We start from the raw sequence: 19,160 nt of genomic DNA, 5'->3' as shown, positions 1-19,160 counted from the left end.
TTGTGTGAGGCTCCTCCACTGTTCCGCTAGCTGAGTCCTGTGTGAGGCTTCTCCACGATTCCGCTAGCTGGCTCTTGTGTGAGTCTCCTCCACGGTTCCGCTAGCTGGCTCTTGTGAGAGGCTCCTCTACTGTTCCGCTAGCTGGCTCTTGTGTAAGGCTCCTACACGGTTCCGCTAGCTGGCCCTTGTGTAAGGCTCCACCAGTGTTCCGCTAGCTGAATCATGTGTGAGGCTCCTCCACGATTCCGCTAGCTGGCTCTTGTGTGAGTCTCCTCCACGGTTCCGCCAGCAGGCTCTTGTGTGAGGCTCCTCCACGGTTCCGCTAGCTGAGTCCTGTGTGAGGCTCCTCCACGGTTCCGCTAGCTGGCTCTTGTGTGAGGCTCCTCCAGTGTTCCGCTAGCTGAGTCATGTGTGGGGCTCCTCAACGGTTCCGCTACCTGGTTCTTGTGTGAGGCTCCTCCACTATTCCGCTTCCTTAGTCTTGTGTGAGGCTCCTCCACGGTTCCGCTAGCTGGCACTTGTGTGAGGCTCCTCCACTGTTCCGCTACCTCAGTCTTGTGTGAGGCTCTTGCACTGTTCCGCTACCTCAGTCTTGTGTGAGGCAACTCCACGGTTTCGCTACCTCAGTCTTGTGTGAGTCTCCTCCACGGTTCCGCTAGCTGGCTCTTGTGTGAGGCTCCTCCACTGTTTCGCTAGCTGAGTCTTGTGTGAGGCTCCTCCACGATTCCGCTAGCTGGCTCTTGTGTGAGGCTCCTCCACGGTTCCGCTAGCTGGCTCTTGTGTGAGGCCCCTCCACTGTTCCTCTAGCTGAGTCCTGTGTGAGGCTTCTCCACGATTCCGCCAGCTGGCTCTTGTGTGAGTCTCCTCCACGGTTCCGCTAGCTGGCTCTTGTGTGAGGCTCCTCCACTGTTCCGCTAGCTGGCTCTTGTGTAAGGCTCCTACACGGTTCCGCTAGCTGGCTCTTGTGTAAGGCTCCTCCACGGTTCCGCTAGCTGGCTCTTGTGTAAGGCTCCTCCACGGTTCCGCTAGCTGGCTCATGTGTGAGGCTCCTCCATGGTTCCGCTAGCTGAGTCTTGTGAGAGTCTCCTCCACGGTTCCGTTAGCTGAGTCTTGTGTGAGGCTCCTCCACGGTTAAGCTAGCTGGTCCTTGTGTGAGTCTCCTCCACTGTTCCGCTAGCTGAGTCGTGTGTGAGGCTCCTCCACTATTCCTCTACCTTAGTCTTGTGTGAGGCTCCTCCAAGGTTCCGCTAGGTGGCTCTTGTGTGAGGTTTGTCCACTGTTCCGCTACCTCAGTCTTGTGTGAGGTTCCTCCACTGTTCCGCTACCTCAGTCTTGTGTGAGGCTCCTCCACGGTTCCGCTACCTCAGACTTGTGTGAGGCTCCTCCACTGTTCCGCTAGCTGGCTCTTGTATGAGGCTCCTCCACTGTTCCGCTACCTCAGTCTTGTGAGAGTCTCCTCCACTCTTCCGCTAGCTGGCTCCTGTGTAAGGCTCCTCCACTATTCCGCTACCTCAGTCTTGTGTGAGGCTCCTCCACTGTTCCGCTAGCTGAAACTGTGTGAGTCTCCTCCAAGGTTCCGCTAGCTGGCTCTTGTGTGAGGCTCCTCCAAGGATCCGCTAGCAGGCTCTTGTGTAACGCTCCTCCACTGTTCCGCTAGGTGGCTCTTGTGTAAGGCTCCTCCACGGTTCAGCTAGCAGGCACTTGTGTAAGGCTCCTCCACGGTTCCGCTAGCAGGCCCTTGTGTAAAGCTCCTCCACTGTTCCGCTAGCTGAGTCCTGTGTGAGGCTCCTCCACGGTTCCGCTAGCTGGCTCTTGTGTGAGGCTCCTCCACGGTTCCGCTAGCTGGCTCTTGTGTGAGGCTCCTCCACTGTTTCGCTAGCTGAGTGAGGCTCCTCCACGATTCCGCTAGCTGGCTCTTGTGTGAGGCTCCTCCACGGTTCCGCTAGCTGGCTCTTGTGTGAGGCTCTTCCACTGTTCCGCTAGCTGAGTCCTGTGTGAGGCTTCTCCACGATTCCGCTAGCTGGCTCTTGTGTGAGGCTCCTCCACTGTTTCGCTAGCTGAGTCTTATGTGAGGCTCCTCCACGGTTCCGCTAGCTGGCTCTTGTGTGAGGCTCATCCACGGTTCCGCTAGCTGGCTCTTGTGTGAGGCTCCTCCACGGTTCCGCTAGCTGGCTCTTGTGTGAGGCTCCTCCACTGTTTCGCTAGCTGAGTCTTGTGTGAGGCTCCTCCACGGATCCACAAGCTGGCTCTTGTGTGAGGCTCCTCCTCGGTTCCGCTGGCTGGCTCTTGTGTGAGGTTCCTCCACTGTTCCGCTAGCTGAGTCCTGCGCGAGGCTTCTCCACGATTCCGCTAGCTGGCTCTTGTGTGAGGCTCCTCAACGGTTACGCTAGCTCGCTCTTGTGTGAGGATCCTCCACTGTTCCGCTAGCTGGCTCTTGTGTAAGTCTCCTACACGTTTCCGCTAGCTGGCTCTTGTGTAAGGCTCCTCCACGGTTCCGCTAGCTGGCTCTTGTGTGAGGCTCCTCCACGGTTCCGATAGCTGGCTCTTGTGTGAGGCTCCTCCACTATTCCGGTACCTCAGTCTTGTGTGAGGCTCCTCCATTGTTCCGCTAGCTGAGTCTTGTGTGAGTCTCCTCCACGGTTCCGCTAGCTGGCTCTTGTGTGAGGCTCCTCCACGGTTCCGCTAGCAGGCTCTTGTGTAAGGCTCCTCCACGGTTCCGCTAGCAGGCTCTTGTGTAAGGCTCTTCCACTGTTCCGCTAGGTGGCTCTTGTGTAAGGCTCCTCCACGGTTCCGCTAGCAGGCTCTTGTGTAAGGCTCCTCCACGGTTCCGCTAGCAGGCTCTTGTGTAAAGCTCCTCCACTGTTCCGCAAGCTGAGTCCTGTGTGAGGCTCCTCCACGTTTCCGCTAGCTGGCTCTTGTGTGAGGCTCCTCCACAGTTCCGCTAGCTGGCTCTTGTGTGAGGCTCCTCCACGGTTCCGCTAGCTGGCTCTTGTGTGAGGCTCCTCCACTGTTTCGCTAGCTGAGTGTTGTGTGTGTCTACTCTACGATTCCGCTAGCTGGCTCTTGTGTGATGCTCCTCCACGGTTCCGCTATCTGGCTCTTGTGTGAGGCTCCTCCACTGTTCCGCTAGCTGAGTCCTGTGTGAGGCTTCTCCACGATTCCGCTAGCTGGCTCTTGTGTGAGTCTCCTCCACGGTTCCGCTAGCTGGCTCTTGTGAGAGGCTCCTCTACTGTTCCGCTAGCTGGCTCTTGTGTAAGGCTCCAACACGGTTCCGCTAGCTGGCCCTTGTGTAAGGCTCCACCAGTGTTCCGCTAGCTGAATCATGTGTGAGGCTCCTCCACGATTCCGCTAGATGGCTCTTGTGTGAGTCTCCTCCACGGTTCCGCTAGCAGGCTCTTGTGTGAGGCTCCTCCACGGTTCCGCTAACAGAGTCCTGTGTGAGGCTCCTCCACGGTTCCGCTAGCTGGCTCTTGTGTGAGGCTCCTCCAGTGTTCCGCTAGCTGAGTCATGTGTGAGGCTCCTCAACGGTTCCGCTACCTGGTTCTTGTGTGAGGCTCCTCCACTATTCCGCTTCCTTAGTCTTGTGTGAGGCTCCACCACGGTTCCGCTAGCTGGCACTTGTGTGAGGCTCCTCCACTGTTCCGCTACCTCAGTCTTGTGTGAGGCTCTTGCACTGTTCCGCTACCTCAGTCTTGTGTGAGGCAACTCCACGGTTTCGCTACCTCAGTCTTGTGTGAGTCTCCTCCACTGTTCAGCTAGCTGGCTCTTGTGCAAGGCTCCTCCACTGTTCCGCTAGCAGGCTCTTGTGTGAGGCTCCTCCACGGTTCCGCTAGCAGGCTCTTGTGTAAGGCTCCTCCACTGTTCCGCTAGCAGGCTCTTGTGTGAGGCTCCTCCACTATTCCGCTACCTCAGTCTTGTGTGAGGCTCCTCCACTGTTCAGCTAGCTGAGTCTTGTGTGAGTCTCCTCCACGGTTCCGCTAGTTTTCTCTTGTGTGAGGCTCCTCAACGGTTCCGCTAGCTGGCTCTTGTGTGAGGCTCCTCCACGGTTCCGCTAGCTGTCTCTTGTGTGAGGCTCCTCCACGCTTCCGCTAGCTGGCTCTTGTGTGAAGCTCCTCCACTGTTTCGCTAGCTGAGACTCGTGTGAGGATCCTCCACGATTCCGCTAGCTGGCTCTTGTGTGAGGCTCCTCCACGGTTCCGCTAGCTGCCTCATGTGTGAGGCTCCTCAACGGTTCCGCTAGCTGGCTCTTGTGTGAGGATCTTCTACGGTTCCGCTAGCTGGCTCTTGTGTGAGGCTCCTCCACGGTTCCGCGAGCTGACTCTTGTGTGAGGCTCCTCCACTCTTTAGCTAGCTGAGTCTTGTGTGAGGCTCCTCCACGATTCCGCTAGCTGGCTCTTGTTTGAGGCTCCTCCACGGTTCCGCTAGCTGACTCTTGTGTGAGGCTCCTCCACTGTTCCGCTAGCTGAGTCCTGTGTGAGGCTTCTCCACGATTCCGCTAGCTGGCTCTTGTGTGAGGCTCCTCCACGGTTCCGCTAGCTGGCTCTTGTGTGAGGCTCCTCCACTGTTCCGCTAGCTGGCGCTTGTGTAAGTCTCCTACACGGTTCCGCTAGTTGGCTCTTGTGTAAGACTCCTCCACGGTTCCGCTAGCTGGCTCTTGTGTGAGGCTCCTCCACGGTTCCGCTAGCTGGCACTTGTGTGAGGCTCCTCCACTATTCCGCTACCTCAGTCTTGTGTGAGGCTCCTCCACTGTTCCGCTAGCTGGGTCTTGTGTGAGGCTCCTCCACGGTTCCGCTAGCAGGCTCTTGTGTAAGGCTCCTCCACGGTTCCGCTAGAAGGCTCTTGTGTAAGGCTCCTTCACTGTTCCGCTAGGTGGCTCTTGTGTAAGGCTCCTCCACGGTTCCGCTAGCAGGCTCTTGTGTAAGGCTCCTCCACGGTTCCGCTAGCAGGCTCTTGTGTAAAGCACCTCCACTGTTCCGCTAGCTGAGTCCTGTGGGAGGCTCCTCCACGATTCCGCTAGCTGGCTCTTGTGTGAGGCTCCTCCACGGTTCCGATAGCTGGCTCTTGTGTGAGGCTCCTCCACGATTCCACTAGCTCAATCTTGTGTGAGCTTCCTCCACGATTCCGCTAGCTGGCTCTTGTGTGAGGCTCATGCACGGTTCCGCTAGTTGAGTCTTGTGTGAGGTACCTCCCAGGTTCCGCTACCTGGCTCTTGTGTGAGGCTCCTCCACGGTTCCGCTAGCTCAGCCTTGTGTGAGGGTCCTCCCAGGTTCCGCTAGCTGGCTCTTGTGTGAGGCTCCTCACGGTTCCGTTAGCTGGCTCTTGTGTGAGGCACCTCCACGGTTCCGCTAGCTGGCTCTTGTGTGAGGCTCCTCCACGGTTCCGCTAGCTGGCTCTTGTGTGAGGCTCCTCCACGGTTCCGCTAGTCGAGTCTTGTGTGAGGTATCTCACAGATTCCGCTAGCTGGCTCTTGTGTGAGGCTCCTCCACGGTTCCGCTAGCTGGCTCTTGTGTGAGGCTAATCCAATGTTCCGCTAGCTGAGTCCTGTGTGAGGCTCCTCCACGGTTCCGCTAGCTGGCTCTTGTGTGAGGCTCCTCCACGGTTCCGCTAGCTGGCTCTTGTGTGAGGCTCCTCCACGTTTCCGCTAGCTGGCTCTTGTGTGAGGCTCCTCCATTTTTTCGCTAGCTGAGTCTTGTGTGAGGTTCCTCCACGATTCCGCTAGCTGGCTCTTGTGTGAGGCTCCTCCACGGTTCCGCTAGCTGGCTCTATTGTGAGGCTCCTCCACTGTTCCGCTAGCTGAGTCCTGTGTGAGGCTTCTCCACGATTCCGCTAGCTGGCTCTTGTGTGAGGCTCCTCCACGGTTCCGCTAGCTGGCTCTTGTGTGAAGCTCCACCACTGTTCCGCTAGCTGGCTCTTGTGTAAGGCTCCTACACGGTTCCGCTAGCTGGCTCTTGTGTAAGGCTCCTCCACGATTCCGCTAGCTTGCTCTTGTGTAAGACTCCTCCACGGTTCCGCTAGCTGGCTCATGTGTGAGGCTCCTCCACGGTTCCGCTAGCTGAGTCTTGTGTGAGTCTCCTCCACGGTTCCGCTAGCTGAGTCTTGTGTTACGCTCCTCCACGGTTCCGCTAGGTGGCTCATGTGTGAGGCTCCTCCACGGTTCCGCTAGCTGAGTCTTGTGTGAGTCTCCTCCACGGTTCCGCTAGTTCAGTCTTGTGTGAGGCTTCTCCACGATTCCGCTAGCTGGCTCTTGTGTGAGGCTCCTCCACGGTTCCGCTAGCTGGCTCTTGTGTGAGGCTCCTCCACTGTTCCGCTAGCTGGCTCTTGTGTAAGGCTCCTACACGGTTCCGCTAGCTGGCTCTTGTGTAAGGCTCCTCCACGGTTCCGCTAGCTAGCTCTTGTGTGAGGCTCCTCCACGGTTCCGCTAGCTGGCTCTTGTGTGAGGCTCCTCCACTATTCCCCTACCTCAGTCTTGTGTGAGGCTCCTCCACTTTTCAGCTAGCTGAGTCTTGTGTGAGTCTCCTCCACGGTTCCGCCAGCTGGCTCTTGTGTGAGGCTCTTCCACGGTTCCGCTAGCAGGCTCTTTTGTAAGGCTCCTCCACGGTTCCGCTAGCAGGCTCTTGTGTAAGGCTCCTTCACTGTTCCGCTAGGTGGCTCTTGTGTAAGGCTCCTCCACGGTTCCGCTAGCAGGCTCTTGTGTAAGGCTCCTCCACGGGTCCGCTAGCAGGCTCTTGTGTAAAGCTCCTCCACTGTTCCGCTAGCTGAGTCCTGTGTGAGGCTCCTCCACGGTTCCGCTACCTGGCTCTTGTGTGAGGCTCCTCCACGGTTCCGCTAGCTGGCTCCACTGTGAGGCTCCTCCACGGTTCCGCTAGCTGGCTCTTGAGTGAGGCTCCTCCACTGTTTCGCTAGCTGAGTCTTGTGTGAGGCTCCTCCACGATTCCGCTAGCTGGCTCTTGTGTGAGGCTCCTCCACGGTTCCGCTAGCTGGCTCTTGTGTGAGGCCCCTCCACTGTTCCTCTAGCTGAGTCCTGTGTGAGGCTTCTCCACGATTCCGCCAGCTGGCTCTTGTGTGAGCCTCCTCCACGGTTCCGCTAGCTGGCTCTTGTGTGAGGCTCCTCCACTGTTCCGCTAGCTGGCTCTTGTGTAAGGCTCCTACACGGTTCCGCTAGCTGGCTCTTGTGTAAGGCTCCTCCACGGTTCCGCTAGCTGGCTCTTGTGTAAGGCTCCTCCACAGTTCCGCTAGCTGGCTCATGTGTGAGGCTCCTCCATGGTTCCGCTAGCTGAGTCTTGTGAGAGTCTCCTCCACGGTTCCGCTAGCTGAGTCTTGTGTGAGGCTCCTCCACGGTTAAGCTAGCTGGTCCTTGTGTGAGGCTCCTCCACTGTTCCGCTAGCTGAGTCGTGTGTGAGGCTCCTCCACGGTTCCGCTAGCTGGCTCTTGTGTGAGGCTCCTCCACTATTCCTCTCCCTTAGTCTTGTGTGAGGCTCCTCCAAGGTTCCGCTAGGTGGCTCTTGTGTGAGGTTTGTCCACTGTTCCGCTACCTCAGTCTTGTGTGAGGTTCCTCCACTGTTCCGCTACCTCAGTCTTGTGTGAGGCTCCTCCACGGTTCCGCTACCTCAGACTTGTGTGAGGCTCCTCCACTGTTCCGCTAGCTGGCTCTTGTATGAGGCTCCTCCACTGTTCCGCTACCTCAGTCTTGTGAGAGTCTCCTCCACTCTTCCGCTAGCTGGCTCCTGTGTAAGGCTCCTCCACTATTCCGCTACCTCAGTCTTGTGTGAGGCTCCTCCACTGTTCCGCTAGCTGAAACCGTGTGAGTCTCCTCCAAGGTTCCGCTAGCTGGCTCTTGTGTAAGGCTCCTCCACTGTTCCGCTAGGTGGCTCTTCTGTAAGGCTCCTCCACGGTTCAGCTAACAGGCACTTGTGTAAGGCTCCTCCACTGTTCCGCTAGGTGGCTCTTGTGTGAGGCTCCTCCAAGGATCCGCTAGCAGGCTCTTGTGTAAGGCTCCTCCACTGTTCCGCTAGGTGGCTCTTGTGTAAGGCTCCTCCACGGTTCAGCTAACAGGCACTTGTGTAAGGCTCCTCCACGGTTCCGCTAGCAGGCCCTTGTGTAAAGCTCCTCCACTGTTCCGCTAGCTGAGTCCTGTGTGAGGCTCCTCCACGGTTCCGCTAGCTGGCTCTTGTGTGAGGCTCCTCCACGGTTCCGCTAGCTGGCTCTTGTGTGAGGCTCCTCCACTGTTTCGCTAGCTGAGTCTTGTGTGAGGCTCCTCCACGATTCCGCTAGCTGGATCTTGTGTGAGGCTCTTCCACTCTTCCGCTAGCTGAGTCCTGTGTGAGGCTTCTCCACGATTCCGCTAGCTGGCTCTTGTGTGAGGCTCCTCCACTGTTTCGCTAGCTGAGTCTTATGTGAGGCTCCTCCACGGTTCCGCTAGCTGGCTCTTGTGTGAGGCTCATCCACGGTTCCGCTAGCTGGCTCTTGTGTGAGGCTCCTCCACGGTTCCGCTAGCTGGCTCTTGTGTGAGGCTCCTCCACTGTTTCGCTAGCTGAGTCTTGTGTGAGGCTCCTCCACGAATCCACAAGCTGGCTCTTGTGTGAGGCTCCTCCTCGGTTCCGCTGGCTGGCTCTTGTGTGAGGGTCCTCGACTGTTCCGCTAGCTGAGTCCTGCGCGAGGCTTCTCCACGATTCCGCTAGCTGGCTCTTGTGTGAGGCTCCTCAACGGTTACGCTAGCTCGCTCTTTTGTGAGGATCCTCCACTGTTCCGCTAGCTGGCTCTTGTGTAAGTCTCCTACACGTTTCCGCTAGCTGGCTCTTGTGTAAGGCTCCTCCACGGTTCCGCTAGCTGGCTCTTGTGTGAGGCTCCTCCACGGTTCCGATAGCTGGCTCTTGTGTGAGGCTCCTCCACTACTCCGGTACCTCAGTCTTGTGTGAGGCTCCTCCATTGTTCCGCTAGCTGAGTCTTGTGTGAGTCTCCTCCACGGTTCCGCTAGCTGGCTCTTGTGTGAGGCTCCTCCACGGTTCCGCTAGCAGGCTCTTGTGTAAAGCTCCTCCACGGTTCCGCTAGCAGGCTCTTGTGTAAGGCTCTTCCACTGTTCCGCTAGGTGGCTCTTGTGTAAGGCTCCTCCACGGTTCCGCTAGCAGGCTCTTGTGTAAGGCCCCTCCACGGTTCCGCTAGCAGGCTCTTGTGTAAAGCTCCTCCACTGTTCCGCTAGCTGAGTCCTGTGTGAGGCTCCTCCACGTTTCCGCTAGCTGGCTCTTGTGTGAGGCTCCTCCACAGTTCCGCTAGCTGGCTCTTGTGTGAGGCTCCTCCACCGTTTCGCTGGCTGAGTGTTGTGTGTGTCTACTCTACGATTCCGCTAGCTGGCTCTTGTGTGATGCTCCTCCACGGTTCCGCTATCTGGCTCTTGTGTGAGGCTCCTCCACTGTTCCGCTAGCTGAGTCCTGTGTGAGGCTTCTCCACGATTCCGCTAGCTGGCTCTTGTGTGAGTCTCCTCCACGGTTCCGCTAGCTGGCTCTTGTGAGAGGCTCCTCTACTGTTCCGCTAGCTGGCTCTTGTGTAAGGCTCCTACACGGTTCCGCTAGCTGGCCCTTGTGTAAGGCTCCACCAGTGTTCCGCTAGCTGAATCATGTGTGAGGCTCCTCCACGATTCCGCTAGCTGGCTCTTGTGTGAGTCTCCTCCACGGTTCCGCTAGCAGGCTCTTGTGTGAGGCTCCTCCACGGTTCCGCTAGCTGAGTCCTGTGTGAGGCTCCTCCACGGTTCCGCTAGCTGGCTCTTGTGTGAGGCTCCTCCAGTGTTCCGCTAGCTGAGTCATGTGTGAGGCTCCTCAACGGTTCCGCTACCTGGTTCTTGTGTGAGCCTCCTCCACTATTCCGCTTCCTTAGTCTTGTGTGAGTCTCCTCCACGGTTCCGCTAGCAGGCTCTTGTGTGAGGCTCCTCCTCGGTTCCGCTAGCTGAGCCCTGTGTGAGGCTCCTCCACGGTTCCGCTAGCTGGCTCTTGTGTGAGGCTCCTCCAGTGTTCCGCTAGCTGAGTCATGTGTGAGGCTCCTCAACGGTTCCGCTACCTGGTTCTTGTGTGAGGCTCCTCCACTATTCCGCTTCCTTAGTCTTGTGTGAGTCTCCTCCACTGTTCCGCTAGCTGGCTCTTGTGTAAGGCTCCTCCACTGTTCCGCTAGCAGGCTCTTGTGTGAGACTCCTCCACGGTTCCGCTAGCAGGCTCTTGTGTAAGGCTCCTCCACTGTTCCGCTAGCAGGCTCTTGTGTGAGGCTCCTCCACTATTCCGCTACCTCAGTCTTGTGTGAGGCTCCTCCAATGTTCAGCTAGCTGAGTCTTGTGTGAGTCTCCTCCACGGTTCCGCTAGTTTTCTCTTGTGTGAGGCTCCTCAACGGTTCCGCTAGCTGGCTCTTGTGTGAGGCTCCTCCACGGTTCCGCTAGCTGTCTCTTGTGTGAGGCTCCTCCACGCTTCCGCTAGCTGGCTCTTGTGTGAAGCTCCTCCACTGTTTCGCTAGCTGAGACTTGTGTGAGGATCCTCCACGATTCCGCTAGCTGGCTCTTGTGTGAGGCTCCTCCACGGTTCCGCTAGCTGGCTCATGTGTGAGGCTCCTCCACGGTTCCGCTAGCTGGCTCTTGTGTGAGGCTCCTCCACGGTTCCGCTAGCTGTCTCTTGTGTGAGGCTCCTCCACGGTTCCGCGAGCTGACTCTTGTGTGAGGCTCCTCCACTCTTTCGCTAGCTGAGTCTTGTGTGAGGCTCCTCCACGATTCCGCTAGCTGGCTCTTGTTTGAGGCTCCTCCATGGTTCCGCTAGCTGGCTCTTGTGTGAGGCTCCTCCACTGTTCCGCTAGCTGAGTCCTGTGTGAGGCTTCTCCACGATTCCGCTAGCTGGCTCTTGTGTGAGGCTCCTCCACGGTTCCGCTAGCTGGCTCTTGTGTGAGGCTCCTCCACAGTTCCGCTAGCTGGCGCTTGTGTAAGGCTCCTACACGGTTCCGCTAGTTGGCTCTTGTTTAAGGCTCCTCCACGGTTCCGCTAGCTGGCTCTTGTGTGAGGCTCCTCCACGGTTCCGCTACCTCAGTCTTGTGTGAGGCTCCTCCACTGTTCCGCTAGCTGGGTCTTGTGTGAGGCTCCTCCACGGTTCCGCTAGCAGGCTCTTGTGTAAGGCTCCTCCACGGTTCCGCTAGAAGGCTCTTGTGTAAGGCTCCTTCACTGTTCCGCTAGGTGGCTCTTGTGTAAGGCTCCTCCACGGTTCCGCTAGCAGGCTCTTGTGTAAGGGTCCTCCACGGTTCCGCTAGCAGGCTCTTGTGTAAAGCACCTCCACTGTTCCGCTAGCTGAGTCCTGTGTGAGGCTCCTCCACGATTCCGCTAGCTGGCTCTTGTGTGAGGCTCCTCCACGGTTCCGCTAGCTGGCTCTTGTGTGAGGCTCCTCCACGATTCCGCTAGCTCAATCTTGTGTGAGCTTCCTCCACGATTCCGCTAGCTGGCTCTTGTGTGAGGCTCATGCACGGTTCCGCTAGTTGAGTCTTGTGTGAGGTACCTCCCAGGTTCCGCTACCTGGCTCTTGTGTGAGGCTCCTCCACGGTTCCGCTAGCTCAGCCTTGTGTGAGGGTCCTCCCAGGTTCCGCTAGCTGGCTCTTGTGTGAGGCTCCTCACGGTTCCGGTAGCTGGCTCTTGTGTGAGGCACCTCCACGGTTCAGCTAGCTGGCTCTTGTGTGAGGCTCCTCCACGGTTCCGCTAGCTGGCTCTTGTGTGAGGCTCCTCCACGGTTCCGCTAGTCGAGTCTTGTGTGAGGTATCTCACAGATTCCGCTAGCTGGCTCTTGTGTGAGTCTCCTCCACGGTTCCGCTAGCTGGCTCTTGTGTGAGGCTAATCCAATGTTCCGCTAGATGAGTCCTGTGTGAGGCTCCTCCACGGTTCCGCTAGCTGGCTCTTGTGTGAGGCTCCTCCACGGTTCCGCTAGCTGGCTCTTGTGTGAGGCTCCTCCACGTTTCCGCTAGCTGGCTCTTGTGTGAGGCTCCTCCATTTTTTCGCTAGCTGAGTCTTGTGTGAGGTTCCTCCACGATTCCGCTAGCTGGCTCTTGTGTGAGGCTCCTCCACGGTTCCGCTAGCTGGCTCTATTGTGAGGCTACTCCACTGTTCCGCTAGCTGAGTCCTGTGTGAGGCTTCTCCACGATTCCGCTAGCTGGCTCTTGTGTGAGGCTCCTCCACGGTTCCGCTAGCTGGCTCTTGTGTGAAGCTCCACCACTGTTCCGCTAGCTGGCTCTTGTGTAAGGCTCCTACACGGTTCCGCTAGCTGGCTCTTGTGTAAGGCTCCTCCACGATTCCGCTAGCTTGCTCTTGTGTAAGACTCCTCCACGGTTCCGCTAGCTGGCTCATGTGTGAGGCTCCTCCACGGGTCCGCTAGCTGCGTCTTGTGTGAGTCTCCTCCACGGTTCCGCTGGCTGAGTCTTGTGTGAGGCTCCTCCACTGTTCCGCTAACTCAGTCTTGTGTGAGGCTCCTCCACTATTCCGCTACCTCAGCCTTGTGTGAGGCTCCTCCACTGTTCCGCTAGCTGAGTCTTGTGTGAGTTTCCTCCACGGTTCCGCTAGCTGGCTCTTGTGTGTGGCTCCTCCACGGTTCCGCTAGCTGGCTCTTGTGTGAGGCTCCTCCACTATTCCGCTACCTCAGTCTAGTGTGAGGCTCCTCCACTCTTCCGCTACCTCAGTCTTGTGTGAGGCTCCTCCACTGTTCCGCTAGCTGGCTCTTGTGTGAGGCACCTCAACGGTTCCGCTAGCTGGCTCTTGTGTGAGGCTCCTCCACTATTCCGCTACCTCAGTCTAGTGTGAAGCTCCTCCACGGTTCCGCTACCTCAGACTTGTGTGAGGCTCCTCCACGGTTCCGCTAGCTGAGTCTTGTGTGAGTCTCCTCCACTGTTCCGCTAGCTGGCTCATGTGTAAGGCTCCTCCACTCTTCCGCTAGCAGGCTCTTGTGTGAGGCTCCTCCGCGGTTCCCCTAGCAGGCTCTTGTGTAAGGCTCCTCCACTGTTCCGCTAGCTGGCTCTTGTGTGAGGCTCCTCCACGGTTCCGCTAGCTGGCTCTTGTGTGAGGCTCCTCAACGGTTCCGCTAGCTGGCTCTTGTGATAGGCTGCTCCACTGTTTCGCTAGCTGAGTCTTGTGTGAGGCTCCTCCACGATTCCGCTAGCTGGCTCTTGTGAGAGGCTCCTCAACGGTTCCGCTAGCTGGCTCTTGTGTGAGGCTCCTCCACGATTTCGCTAGCTGAGTCCTGTGTGAGGCTTCTCCACGATTCCGCTAGCTGGCTCTTGTGTGAGGCTCCTCCACTGTTTCGCTAGCTGAGTCTTGTGTGAGGCTCCTCCACGGTTCCGCTAGCTGGCTCTTGTATGAGGCTCCTCCACGGTTCCGCTAGCTGGCTCTTGTGTGAGGCCCCTCCACGGTTCCGCTAGCTGGCTCTTGTGTGAGGCTCCTCCACTGTTTCGCTAGCTGAGTCTTGTGTGAAGCTCCTCCACGATTCCGCTAGCTGGCTCTTGTGTGAGATGCTCCTCCTCGGTTCCGCTGGCCGGCTCTTGTGTGAGGGTCCTCCACTGTTCCGCTAGCTGAGTCCTGTGTGAGGCTTCTCAACGATTCCGCTAGCTGGCTCTTGTGTGAGGCTCCTCCACGGTTCCGATAGCTGGCTCTTGTGTGAGGCTCCTCCACTATTCCGCTACCTCAGTCTTGTGTGAGGCTCCTCCATTGTTCCGCTAGCTGAGTCTTGTGTGAGTCTCCTCCACGGTTCCGCTAGCTGGCTCTTGTGTGAGGCTCCTCCACGGTCCCGCTAGCAGGCTCTTGTGTAAGGCTCCTCCATGGTTCCGCTAGCAGGCTCTTGTGTAAGGCTCCTCCACTGTTCCTCTAGGTGGCTCTTGTGTAAGGCTCCTCCACGGTTCCGCCAGCAGGCTCTTGTGCAAGGCTCCTCCACGGTTCCGCTAGCAGGCTCTTGTGTAAAGCTCCTCCACTGTTCCGCTAGCTGAGTCCTGTGTGAGGCTACTCCACGGTTCCGCTAGCTGGCTCTTGTGTGAGGCTCCTCCACGGTTCCGCTAGCTGGCTCTTGTGTGAGGCTCCTCCACTGTATCGCTAGCTGAGTCTTGTGAGAGGCTCCTCCACGATTCCGCTAGCTGGCTCTTGTGTGAGGCCCCTCCACGGTTCCGCTAGCTGGCTCTTGTGTGAGGCTCCTCCACTGTTCCGCTAGCGGAGTCCTGTGTGAGGTTTCTCCACGATTCCGCTAGCTGGCTCTTGTGTGAGTCTCTTCCACGGTTTCGCTAGCTGGCTCTTGTGTGAGGCTCCTCCACTGTTCCGCTAGCTGGCTCTTGTGTAAGGCTCCTACACGGTTCCGCTAGCTGGCTCTTGTGTAAGGCTCCTCCACGGTTCCGCTGGCTGGCTCTTGTGTAAGGCTCCTCCACGGTTCCGCTAGCTGGCTCATGTGTGAGGCTCCTCAACGGTTCCGCTAGCTGAGTCTTGTGTGAGTCTCCTCCACGGTTCCGCTAGCTGAGTCTTGTGTGAGGCTCCTCCACGGTTCCGCTAGCTAGCTCTTGTGTAATGATCCTCCACTGTTCCGCTAGGTGGCTCTTGTGTGAGGCTCCTCCACGGTTCCGCTAGCTGGCTCTTGTGTAAGGCTCCTCCACGGTTCCGCTTGCTGGCTCTTGTGTAAGGCTCGTCCACGGTTCCGCTAGCTGGCTCATGTGTGAGGCTCCTCCACGGTTCCGCTAGCTGGCTCTTGTGTGAGGCTCCTCCGCGCTTCCGCTAGCTGGCTCCTGTGTGAGGCTCCTCCACGGTTCCGCTAGCTGGCTCTTGTGTGAGGCTCCTACACTGTTTCGCTAGCTGAGTCTTGTGTGAGGCTCCTCCACGATTCCGCTAGCTGGCTCTTGTGTGAGGCTCCTCCACGGTTCCGCTAGCTGGTTCTTGTGTGAGGCTCCTCCACTGTTCCGCTAGCTGAGTCCTTTGTGAGGCTTCTCCACGATTCCGATAGCTGGCTCTTGTGTGAGTCTCCTCCACTGTCCCGCTAGCTGGCTCTTGTGTGAGGCTCCTCCACTGTTCGGCTAGCTGGCCCTTGTGTAAGGCTCCTACACGGTTCCGCTAGCTGACTCTTGTGTAAGGCTCCTCCACGGTTCCGCTAGCTGGCTCTTGTGTGAGGCTCCTCCACGGTTCCGCTAGCTGGCTCTTGTGTGAGGCTCCTCCACTATTCCCCTACCTCAGTCATGTGTGAGGCTCCTCCACTGTTCAGCTAGCTGAGTCTTGTGTGAGTCTCCTCCACGGTTCCGCTAGCTGGCTCTTGTGTGAGGCTCTTCCACGGTTCCGCTAGCAGGCTCTTGTGTAAGGCTCCTCCACGGTTCCGCTAGCAGGCTCTTGTGTAAGGCTCCTCCACTGTTCCGCTAGGTGGCTCTTGTGTAATGCTCCTCCACGGTTCCGCTAGCAGGCTCTTGTGTAAGGCTCCTCCACGGTTCCGCTAGCAGGCTCTTGTGTAAAGCTCCTCCACTGTTCCGCTAGCTGAGTCCTCTGTGAGGCTCCTCCACGGTTCTCGCTAGCTGGCTCTTGTGTGAGGCTCCTCCACGGTTCCGCTAGCTGGCTCTTGTGTGAGGCTCATCCACGGTTCCGCTAGCTGAGTCTTGTGTGAGGCTCCTCCACTGTTTCGCTAGCTGAGTCTTGTGTGAGGCTCCTCCACGATTCCGCTAGCTGGCTCTTGTGTGAGGCTCCTCCACGGTTCCGCTAGCTGGCTCTTGTGTGAGGCTCCTCCACTGTTCCGCTAGCTGAGTCCTGTGTGAGGCTTCTCCACGATTCCGCCAGCTGGCTCTTGTGTGAGTCTCCTCCACGGTACCGCTAGCTGGCTCTTGTGTGAGGCTCCTCCACTGTTCCGCTAGCTGGCTCTTGTGTAAGGCTCCTACACGGTTCCGCTAGCTGGTCCTTGTGTAAGGCTCCTCCACGGTTCCGCTAGCTGGCTCTTGTGTAAGGCTCCTGCACGGTTCCGCTAGCTGGCTCATGTGTGAGGCTCCTCCACGGTTCCGCTAGCTGAGTCTTGTGAGAGTCTCCTCCACGGTTCCGCTAGCTGAGTCTTGTGTGAGGCTCCTCCACGGTTCCGCTAGCTGGTCCTTGTGTGAGGCTCCTCCACTGTTCCGCTAGCTGAGTCGTGTGTGAGGCTCCTCCACGGTTCCGCTAGCTGGCTCTTGTGTGAGGTTCGTCCACTGTTCCGCTACCTCAGTCTTGTGTGAGGCTCCTCCACTGTTCCGCTACCTCAGTCTTGTGTGAGGCTCGTCCACTGTTCCGCTAGCTGGCTCTTGTATGAGGCTCCTCCACGGTTCCGCTACCTCAGTCTTGTGAGAGTCTCCTCCACTCTTCCGCTAGCTGGCTCTTGTGTAAGGCTCCTCCACTATTCCGCTACCTCAGTCTTGTGTGAGGCTCCTCCACTGTTCCTCTAGCTGAGTCTTGTGTGAGTTTCCTCCACGGTTCCGCTAGCTGGCTCTTGTGTGAGGCTCCTCCAAGGATCCGCCAGCAGGCTCTTTTTGTAAGGCTCCTCCAAGGTTCCGCTAGCAGGCTCTTGTGTAAGGCTCCTCCACTGTTCCGCTAGGTGGCTCTTGTGTAAGGCTCCTCCACGGATCCGCTAGCAGGCTCTTGTGTAAGGCTCTTCCACGGTTCCGCTAGCAGGCTCTTGTGTAAAGCTCATCCACTGTTCCGCTACCTCAGTCTTGTGTGAGGCTCCTCCAATATTCCGCTACCTCAGTCTAGTGTGAGGCTCCTCCACTGTTCCGCTAGCTGAGTCTTGTGTAAGGCTCCTCCACTATTCCGCTAGCTGGCCCTTGTATGAGGCTCCTCCACGGTTCCGCTACCTCAGTCTTGTGTGAGTCTCCTCCACGGTTCCGCTAGCTGGCTCTTGTGTGAGGCTCCTCCACTGTTCCGCTAGCTGAGTCCTGTGTGAGGCTTCTCCACGATTTCGCTATCTGGCTCATGTGTGTGGGGCTCCTCCACGCTTCCGCTAGCTGGCTCTTGTGTGAGGCTCCTCCACTGTTCCGCTAGCTGGCTCTTGTGTAAGTCTCCTACACGGTTCCGCTAGCTGGCTCTTGTGTAAGGCTCCTCCACGGTTCCGCTAGCTGGCTCTTGTGTAAGGCTCCTCCACGGTTCCGCTAGCTGGCTCATGTGTGAGGCTCCTCCACGGTTCCGCTAGCTGAGCCTTGTGTGAGTCTCCTCCACGGTTCCGCTAGTTGGCTCTTGTGTGAGGCTCCTCCACGGTTCCGCTAGCAGGCTCTTGTGTAAGGCTCCTCCACGGTTCCGCTAGCAGGCTCTTGTGTAAGGCTGCTCCACTGTTCCGCTAGGTGGCTCTTGTGTAAGGCTCCTCCACGGTTCCGCTAGCAGGCACTTGTGTAAGGCTCCTCCACGGTTCCGCTAGCAGGCTCTTGTGTAAAGCTCCTCCACTCTTCCGCTAGCTGAGTCCTGTGTGAGGCTCGTCCACGGTTCCGCTAGCTGGCACTTGTGTGAGGCTCCTCCACGGTTCCGCTAGCTGGCTCTTGTGTGAGGCTCCTCAACGGTTCCGCTAGCTGGCCCTTGTGTGAGGCTCCTCCACTGTTTCGCTAGCTGAGTCTTGTGTGAGGCTCCTCCACGATTCCGCTAGCTGGCTCTTGTGTGAGTCTCCTCCACGGTTCCGCTAGCTGGCTCTTGTGTGAGGCTCCTCCACGGTTTCGCTACCTCAGTCTTGTGTGAGGCTCTTCCACGGTTCCGCTAGCAGGCTCTTGTGTAAGGCTCCTCCACTTTTCCGCTAGCAGGCTATTGTGTGAGGCTCCTCCACTATTCCTCTACCTCAGTCTTGTGTGAGGCTCCTCCACTGTTCAGCTAGCTGAGTCTTGTGTGAGTCTCCTCCACGGTTCCGCTAGTTTTCTCTTGTGTGAGGCTCCTCAACGGTTCCGCTAGCTGGCTCTTGTGTGAGGCTCCTCCACGGTTCCGCTAGCTGTCTCTTGTGTGAGGCTCCTCCACGGTTCCGCTAGCTGGCTCTTGTGTGAGGCTCCTCCACTGTTTCGCTAGCTGAGACTTGTGTGAGGATCCTCCACGATTCCGCTAGCTGGCTCTTGTGTGAGGCTCCTCCACGGTTCCGCTAGCTGGCTCATGTGTGAGGCTCCTCCACGGTTCCGCTAGCTGGCTCTTGTGTGAGGCTCCTCCACGGTTCCGCTAGCTGGCTCTTGTGTGAGGCTCCTCCACGGTTCTGCGAGCTGACTCTTGTGTGAGGCTCCTCCACTCTTTCGCTAGCTGAGTCTTGTGTGAGGCTCCTCCACGATTCCGCTAGCTGGCTATTGTTTGAGGCTCCTCCCCGGTTCCGCTAGCTGGCTCTTGTGTGAGGCTCCTCCACTGTTCCGCTAGCTGAGTCCTGTGTGAGGCTTCTCCACGATTCCGCTAGCTGGCTTTTGTGTGAGGCTCCTCCACGGTTCCGCTAGCTGGCTCTTGTGTGAGGCTCCTCCACTGTTCCGCTAGCTGGCGCTTGTGAAAGGCTCCTACACGGTTCCGCTAGTTGGCTCTTGTGTAAGGCTCCTCCACGGTTCCGCTAGCTGGCTCTTGTGTGAGGCTCCTCCACGGTTCCGCTAGCTGGCACTTGTGTGAGGCTCCTCCACTATTCAGCTACCTCAGTCTTGTGTGCGACTCCTCGACTGTTCCGCTAGCTGGGTCTTGTGTGAGGCTCCTCCACGGTTCCGCTAGCAGGCTCTTGTGTAAGGCTCCTCCACGGTTCCGCTAGAAGGCTCTTGTGTAAGGCTCCTCCACTGTTCCGCTAGGTGGCTCTTGTGTAAGGCTCCTCCACGGTTCCGCTAGCAGGATCTTGTGTAAGTCTCCTCCACGGTTCCGCTAGCAGGCTCTTGTGTAAAGCACCTCCACTGTTCCGCTAGCTGAGTCCTGTGTGAGGCTGCTCCACGATTCCGCTAGCTGGCTCTTGTGTGAGGCTCCACCACGGTTCCGCTAGCTGGCTCTTGTGTGAGGCTCCTCCACGATTCCGCTAGCTCAATCTTGTGTGAGCTTCCTCCACGATTCCGCTAGCTGGCTCTTGTGTGGGTCTCATGCACGGATCCGCTAGTTGAGTCTTGTGTGAGGTACCTCCCAGGTTCCGCTACCTGGCACTTGTGTGAGGCTGCTCCACGGTTCCGCTAGCTCAGCCTTGTGTGAGGGTCCACCCAGGTTCCGCTAGCTGGCT

This window comes from Anabrus simplex, chromosome X (genome assembly GCF_040414725.1).
Source record: "Anabrus simplex isolate iqAnaSimp1 chromosome X, ASM4041472v1, whole genome shotgun sequence".
Taxonomy (NCBI): Eukaryota; Metazoa; Arthropoda; class Insecta; order Orthoptera; family Tettigoniidae; genus Anabrus; species Anabrus simplex.
Note: the sequence above shows the minus strand (reverse complement) of the source record.